Source organism: Colobus angolensis, unplaced genomic scaffold, assembly GCF_000951035.1.
Source record: "Colobus angolensis palliatus isolate OR3802 unplaced genomic scaffold, Cang.pa_1.0 Scaffold134, whole genome shotgun sequence".
Taxonomy (NCBI): domain Eukaryota; kingdom Metazoa; phylum Chordata; class Mammalia; order Primates; family Cercopithecidae; genus Colobus; species Colobus angolensis.
The window spans coordinates 3,336,894-3,344,839 of record NW_012114422.1 but is presented as its reverse complement, the minus strand read 5'-3'; the positions used below and the strand labels follow the sequence as shown (position 1 = coordinate 3,344,839).

Below are 7,946 nucleotides of genomic sequence, written 5' to 3'. Positions count from 1 at the left end.
AAGTCCAGGTACAGACTGGCCAACCTGCCTCTACAGCTCCACAGCGAACACAGGGCTAGACAAGGGAGGAGTTCATCAAACGGTTTTAATCAGTTCTCTCCCCATCACAAGCCATCGGGTAAGGCGACAGAATGTGCGTGGGGTCCCTGTGGCTCCGCGGTCAATACTGAGCCTGGAACTGCTGTTAGCAAAATATACATCTGTGTCACCATAAAAAACCGCGCCGCCGCCCCTCGGGTCTCACAACAGGTATAAAAATTATAAATATTTACACCCTTGTTACACTCTTCACGGAAAGGGGATCCTAGGAGAGCCCCCGGGACAGGACGCGGGGGCGGGAGAAAGCACAGTGAGGACAGGAGCGGCCCGCCTGCCGGGTCCCAGCATCAGAGGCAAGCGCAACACAGAAATGAGACTTTGGTCCAAAATTTGAAGGAAAAACCCTGAAGAAGTTTGAGAGCAAGTTTTCTAGGGGCTGCAGGTGAAGGTGTGGTGTAAGGCAACCGGAGGCGATGCCAGAGGCGGCGACGCGCCCGCCCCTTCCCTGAAGCTCAGGGACTCTAAGATCGGACTGGACCGGGGCTCCCTGTGCCTGACCCGCTGGGCGGCCCCACCTGCTCTCTGGAAACTGGGTCCTGCCTGTGACTTAATTACAAGTAATAAAATAAAAGTAACAGCATACAAGGTAATACCACAAGGAAGTTTAGATTACACTCATACCATTGTATCATCTTGCTATAAAAAGTTACTTAAAACTATTTCTTTTGCATATAAATGAAAAAAAGATTAGAATATTTGGTCAACTGGAAATATTGCTAGGCACAGACATCTGCAACTGCAAAGTATATAATACAGAGATTATGACGACCAGCTCCGCAGCTGGAGCAGTGGGGAGCCCGCCCGGGGGCAGCAGGGAAGGCCCTGGGGGCAGGGTGGGGCAATCATGACTTGATTAGAGGGCTGGGGTTGGGGAGTCGCAGCCGCCGCAGGCGAGCCCCAGGTACATGATCCTGCAGGAGCCGGCCAGGCCCCCTGCCTTTCTCTGGTGTGACCCCCGCCCCTTGGGTCCCCAGGACACCCCGGGGTGGGGTGTGGCTGCAGGAAGGCAGGGTTTTTAAGGCACAACGAAGCCGTGTTGTGGTCGGAGCACCCACCTGCAGGCCCACCAAGGCACGGCCCTGAGGGTCTGGCCCCGGGTGTGGAGGGCTGGGAACTCCTGCTGCCACAGTCCCCAAGAGTCTGAGCTGTCCCTGTCACCGCAGGGTTAGCAAGTGAACTAGATTTAATTTTTTTAAAAACAGGTAAACTGATTTCTCTTTAAAAAAATAGAATCTCTAGTCTGTTAAGGTCACTTCAGCTGCTTTTTAAAGTGGCTTTATTCTGGAATGATGGAAGTTGTCGCCAGCGGGCCCGGCCATGGGGCCTGTGCCCCTAGATGGTGGACTTGGAGAAGGAGACCCGCAGGTGGCGGTTCTCCCCGAGGTCATGGTTGTGCAGGTCAATGAGGGCCTGGACCGCCTCCTCCACAGAGCCCATCTGGATCAGCGCCATCTTGCGGTCCTTCTGGAAGAACTTGAATCCTTTGACGACGCCCCCATTGCTGGAGAACAGAACCCTGAGATCCTCCTCGGAGACGGAGGGTGGGATGTTGGAGAGGTGCAGCGTGGCTGAGGGCGGGAATATGTTCTGAAAGTTCTTGGAGCCCGGCTTGTTGAAGCCGTGCAGGGGTGAGTTGCCATAGTCCTTGGTCAGGCCCTGGTCCTCCTGGCCCTTGCGGGGCAGCTGCACGTTCTGGTGCTTCAAGAGTGTGATGCAGATGGGCTTCCCGTGCAGTTTGTGCCCATTCAGGTGGCTCATGGCCAGCTGGGCCTGGTTGCCGTCCGCCATCTGCACCAGGGCGTTCTCCTTCTTATTGAACAGGATCTTCACGCGCTGCACGTCGCCGTAGACGCCGAAAAGGATAAAGAGGCTTTGGGGTGTGACTCTCTCTGGGTTGAGGTTGCTGACCAGCAATACAGAATTTCCTGCGCCCGCCAGGCCCGGGATGGCGATCCAGCCTGCCGCTGCAGCTGCTGCCGCCGCCGAGGGGATAGCCAGGGGGGGCAGGGCTCCGTGGACGTTGGGAATGGAAAGGCCTGCAGCTTGAGGAATGGCAAAGATGGGAGGGAAACCAGCTCCTGCATACGGAGAGGCTGAGATTATACCAGGTGCACGGAAGGCCGCGGCCATGGTCTGGTCCAGCGAGGGCTGGCTGTCCCCGGAGGGCAGGTCTGGGCGCGTGTAGTCGCGGCTCTTGTCATTGTTGTACTTGACGTTGAGGCTGGTGAGCTTGGAAAAGTCGATGCGCAGCGTGCAGCAGGCATTGTAGATGTTCTGCCCGTCCAGCGACAGCTTGGCATGCTGGGCGCTCACAGGGTCTGCCTACTGCAGCAGGGCCTGGAACTGGTTGTTCTTGGTGAAGGTGATGATCATCAACACTGTGCCGAACTTGGAAAAAATCTGGTGCAGCACATTCAGGGTCACGGGGTAGAAGAGGTTCTCCACGATGATCCTGAGCATGGGGCTCTGCCCAGCCATCGCCATTCCTGCGTCCACAGCCGCCTCCGAGGCAGCCAAGGCCAGGTTCCCCGACTGGACAGAGTTCACAGCCTGCAAGGCCGCCTGGGCCCGTGCCTGGTTGGGAGAGCTGTCGGTCTTCAGCTCCTTGTGGTTGGAGAACTGGATGTAGATGGGCTGGCCGCGCAGCACTGGCGTCACGGAGGTGTAGTAGTTCACCATGGTGTTGGCAGCCTCCTCCGTGTTCATCTCGATGAAGGCCTGGTTTTTCCCCTTCAGCATCAGGAGGTTGGTGACCTTCCCAAAGGGCAGCCCCAGGGAGATGACCTCTCCTTCTGTGACATCCATGGGGAGCTTGCGGATGTGGATCACTCTGGAGGGGACGCCGGCGCTTCTGCTGTCACCTTTGAACTTTTTGCTGTCATTTCAATTTGCTGCCGAGTTGCTGCTGCTCATGATAAACGGTCCGTTAGTGACACAAGTAGAGAAAAGCTCGTCAGATTCCCGCTTTGTACCAACGGCTATATCTGGGACAATGCCGTCCATGGCACACAGAGCAGACCCGCGGGGGACGGAGTGGAGGCCCCGGAATCGCCATATGAGTATTTTTTTAAAGGAGTGAATGCCACTGTACCTCTGAATAGGATGAACTGTCCTAACTAGGACTTGAAATCCAGAAACATTAAGACTAATGATTTGATTACACAAAAATAAAACACTTCTGCATAACAAAACTACTGTAAGCAATGCATAAAGACGTGTGACAAACTGAAAAAATATAAGCAATTTGTATAAAAAGGATAATATCATTAATAAATAAAATCATGTGGTTTTTCTCCTTAGCCTATACATATGGTAAGTTATATTAATGGATTTACTAATATTTACAATCTCTACAGTTATATTACTTGTATGTACAAAGTTCTATGTAGTTCATAAGTTGAAAGATGCATATCCTCTATATTCTGTTTTTTCTTTTTTGATTGATGTTTATATTAATGAGAGCCAGTTTAAAATCCAATGAAGTGGAGCACATTCCATTTTTTTCCATTTGTTCTGTCAGTTTTTGCTTTATGTGTTTTAATGTATAATATATATTATTGGGTGTGGACAAGTTTAGACCTGCTACATTTTCTAATGAATTAAATATTTTATTGATATAGTGGCCCTCTTTAGCCCAAATTATACACATTTGGCATCATAGTCTAACTTTGTCTTTTGGTTAGTGTTTACATATTATGTCTCTTCTATCACTTTGTTTTTAATGTTCTCTTTTTATACTTTAGGTATATCCCTTTTAAATCACTTTTACAGTAACTCAATTTGTAAACATATTTTTGAAAGAATTTTAAGCTTATCAGAAAGTTGGAAAAATCAAAATACAGAAAATACTAGGAAATCTGTTAATATAACTTACCATATGAATAGGCTAAGGAGAAAATTTTAGTATCTGATTCTAAGGAAGAGTCAAATCCTGGTAAAAGCAAAACTTTAAAACTGTTAGAAAGTAATATAAGAGAATATCTTTATGATCTTGGGATAGAAAAGTATGTGTTAAACAAGACACAAAGCCCAAATCATAAAAAAAAAGATTGAAAATGTTGATTGTATTGAAATTTAAAACTTTTATACAACAAATGATACCCATAAAAGTGAAAGACAAGCCACAGATTTGAAAAACATACTTGCAACATATTTTACTGATAAAAATTAGTGTCAAGAATATAGGCCAGGCACAGGGGCTCACTCTTGTAATCCCGGCAATTTGAGATGCCAAGGCAGGAGGACTGCTTGACCCCAGGAGCTTGAGACCAGCCTGAGCAACATAGCAAAGCCCCATCTCTACAGAAAATTTAAAAATTAGCCAGATATGGCGGCATGCACCTGTGATCTCAGCTGCCTGGGAGGCTGAGGCAGGAAGACTGCTTGAGGCCAAGAGTTTGAGACTGCAGTTTGCCATGGTTCCACCACTGCACTTCAGCCTAGACAACATAGTGAAACCACGTCTCTATAAAAAAAAAAAAAAAAAAAGAATATACAAATGTTTACAAATCAATATTTTTTTAAACTCAATATAAATACAGGCAAAGGATATGAACACACCACATCCAGATGATGAGATACAAATGATTAACAAATTTTAAAAGACATTTAATTTTACTCATAATCAGGGAAATGAAAATTAAAAAAAAAAAACAACAGTTCATTCCCATTAGATGGACAGAAATTAAAACACCTGACAATACTAAATGTTGACAAGGAGACAGCACTGGAAAGAATTATATACTATGGTTACACAAATTGGCACAAGTCCTTTGGAAAGCAATTTGGCAAAACCTAGTAAAGCTGCAGATGCACATATCCTCTCACCTTAGCAATATCACTCCTCCACATGTACCATAAACAATCACATACTGGTACAAGTAAACATATTCACATTTTAGAAATACAAAACAACTGGAATCAATCTAAATGTCCACCAACAGGAGAAAGGACAAATACTACAAGGAGTATCTGTACAATAATATAGCATAAAGCAATTAAAATGAATAATTAGAGCTACAAAGAACAGCACAAACGAACCAATTCCATGTTCAGCAAAAAATGTTTCTGACTATATACAGTATGATATCATTTCCATAAGGCTTAAAACTATGCATATCAAGCTATTTATTTTTAGATATGTACATAGCTAGAAAGATATAAAGAAATACAAGGAAATATAAACATTAAACTGAAGATAATAGGTTTCTCTAGGGGAGAAAGGATAGGAAGAGGTTTCAAGGAGGGGTACATGGGATTTCAACTGAATTTTTTTTTCTTAAAAAAAACTTTTTATTTTGATTTTTTTTGTAATCTTTAAAAATTTTTCGAGAGCACAATAAAGACTTCACCTAGGTGCACCTTTTAACATTTTTTGCCTCATTTATATTCTCTTTCTCTCAATCATCTCACATAAATCATTTTGTATTGATCTTTTTATATCCCAGGTTGAGTGAAAGTAAACAAATATTGAATGTTCTTTATATTTGTATCTTAACATTGTGTAATAAATTTAAAACAAATAACTAAAGATCCATACAAAGGGATATCATCATGAAATTTCAGAAGAGGACTGACAAAAAGAGGATCCTACAAGCTTCCAGAGAGAGACAAAAAATAAAGAAGCCACATAAAAAGGATGTGAAATTAGGATAGCATTGAGAGTTGCTGGAATAAAGTAGAGCAATGCCTTCATTGTCGTGAGGAAAAAAATATATTCAACATAGAATTCTATATTCAACTAAACTACCAATCAAGTAGTAGGACAGAATACATATTTTTTAGCAGCTTGAAAAATATTCCTTGTAGAATCCTAATATGGTTTGGCTGCGTCCCCAACCAAATCTCATCTTGAATTGTAGCTTCTATAATTCTCATGTGTTGTGGGAGGGCCCTGGTGGGAGATAACTGAATTATGGGGGTGGTTTCCCCCATACTGTTCTCATGATAGTGAATAATTCTCATGAGATTTGATAGTTTTATAAATGGGATTTGCCTTGCACAAGCTCTCTCTTTTGTGGCTGCTATGTAAGACATCCCCTTGTTCTTCCTTCATCTTCTGCCATGATTGTGAGGCCACCTCAGCCACATGGAACTGTGAGTCCATTAAACCTCCTTTCTTTGTAAATTACCCAGTCTCAGGTATGTCTTTATTAGCAGCATGAGAACGGACTAATACAAATCCCTTCCTAAGGAAGTTATTGTATATATTCTATTGCAAATAAAGGGATTAACTAAGAAATAGGAATACAGAGGGCTCAGGAAACTATGGTTCCAACACAGGAATGTAACATAGGAAAATATCTGAATGACAGCTATACAGAAGATTCAGAGAGCAATCAGCCCAATTTCGACAAGATGGGAGTATCTGGAAGGGAAGCCACTAGGAATGTAAAAAAATGGATAAAATATCTGGAATAGGTATACAATGTCCCTAAGTATTTGGTGAAAAAAATTGTAGTTAAGAGTGGCACAGATATATTAAAATATTTATCAAAAAATAAGGACATGCAAATAGAAAACTAAGCAAATTCGATGTGGGGGGTGGCAATTATTAATTCCAGGAAGAAAATATAAACTTATCCAGAAAAGTAAAAATAGTATATTATTTGGCTCTGCAGTGAACAATATTTCCAATGATAGTGTTAATAACAATTAATTAATAACAGTATTTCTATCATAGTGTTAATCAAAATTGCTGATTTTACCAAAATTATTGATATATATACAGAACAGGAGAGAGGGAGGCAGGAGGTAAGAAGATGGCAGGAGGAAAATAGAGCTAAATCTGCAATGACTATAACAATTCAACAGGAAATACTTCAAATTCATAACCCAAGAAATACATCTATAAGCATATTATTTTAAAATATGAAGGTAAGTACCAGGAAAAGAAAAAAGGCCAAAATGAAAAACATTTCCTTCTAAATTATCCTTTTCATGTAAGTTTTCAATTTTTCTTTATAGTATTTGTTGGCACATTTTCTCCATGTTTAATATTATTTATGCCTTTTTTAAAAAATGGTAATTCTAAAAATGTCTTCTGAAATCAGTAGGACTTCTTGATTATTGCTGTTGTTTTTCTGTTTTATTAATTTCTTCTCCATATTCCTTTTATCATCTGTTCTTTGGATATTTGTTCTGCGGTTCTTCTAGCTTCTTGAGTTCAGTGCTTGAGTTCTCAGGCACAACCTCTTCAAATGTTACTAATTTGCCATGCCTCCTATTCTTTCGTTCTTTAACTCCCATAGGATGTATGTTTGAATCTTTCAACCGTCTATATGCCTTAACAACAACTTTACATTCATATTTTCCATTTCTTTATCTCTCTGTTTGCTGTGCCGAATTATCTAAGACTTTCTTATAATTCACCAATTCTCTATTCAGCTGTATCTAGCATAAACTTAGCCAGTCTACTGAGTTACTTTTTAAATTTATTATTTTTTAATTATACTTTAAGTTCTAGGGTACATGTGCACAACATGCAGGTTTGTTACATATGTATACATGTGCCATGTTGGTGTGCTGCACCCATTAACTCATCATTTACATGAAGTATATCTCCTAATGCTATCCCTCCCCCTTCCCCCCACCTCATGACAGGCCCCAGTGTGTGATGTTCCCTGCCCTGTGTCCAAGTATTCTCATTGTTCAAATACCACCTGAGTGAGAACATGCTGCGTTTGGTTTTCTGTCCTTGTGACAGTTTGCTCAGAATGATGGTTTCCAGCTTCATCCATGTCCCTACAAGGACATGAACTCATCCTTTTTTATGGCTACATAGTATTCCATGGTGTATATGTGCCACATTTTCTTAATCCAGTCTATCATTGATGGACATTTGGGTC

At 42.3% G+C, this 7,946-nt stretch overlaps 1 protein-coding gene and 1 pseudogene across 3 annotated transcripts in view; both read right to left on the bottom strand.

Moving 5' to 3' along the window:
• RASGRF2 (Ras protein-specific guanine nucleotide-releasing factor 2) overlaps positions 1–7,946 on the bottom strand; it is a 280,870-nt gene that overhangs the window by 199,206 nt on the left and 73,718 nt on the right. The gene's annotated exons all lie outside the window — the stretch shown is intronic.
• Positions 68–3,102, bottom strand: LOC105506264 (annotated as a pseudogene). The gene is made up of 2 exons (XR_001000900.1): positions 2,214–3,102; positions 68–2,135 (listed from the first exon to the last, which is right to left on the bottom strand). The product of XR_001000900.1 is annotated as a polypyrimidine tract-binding protein 1-like (transcript).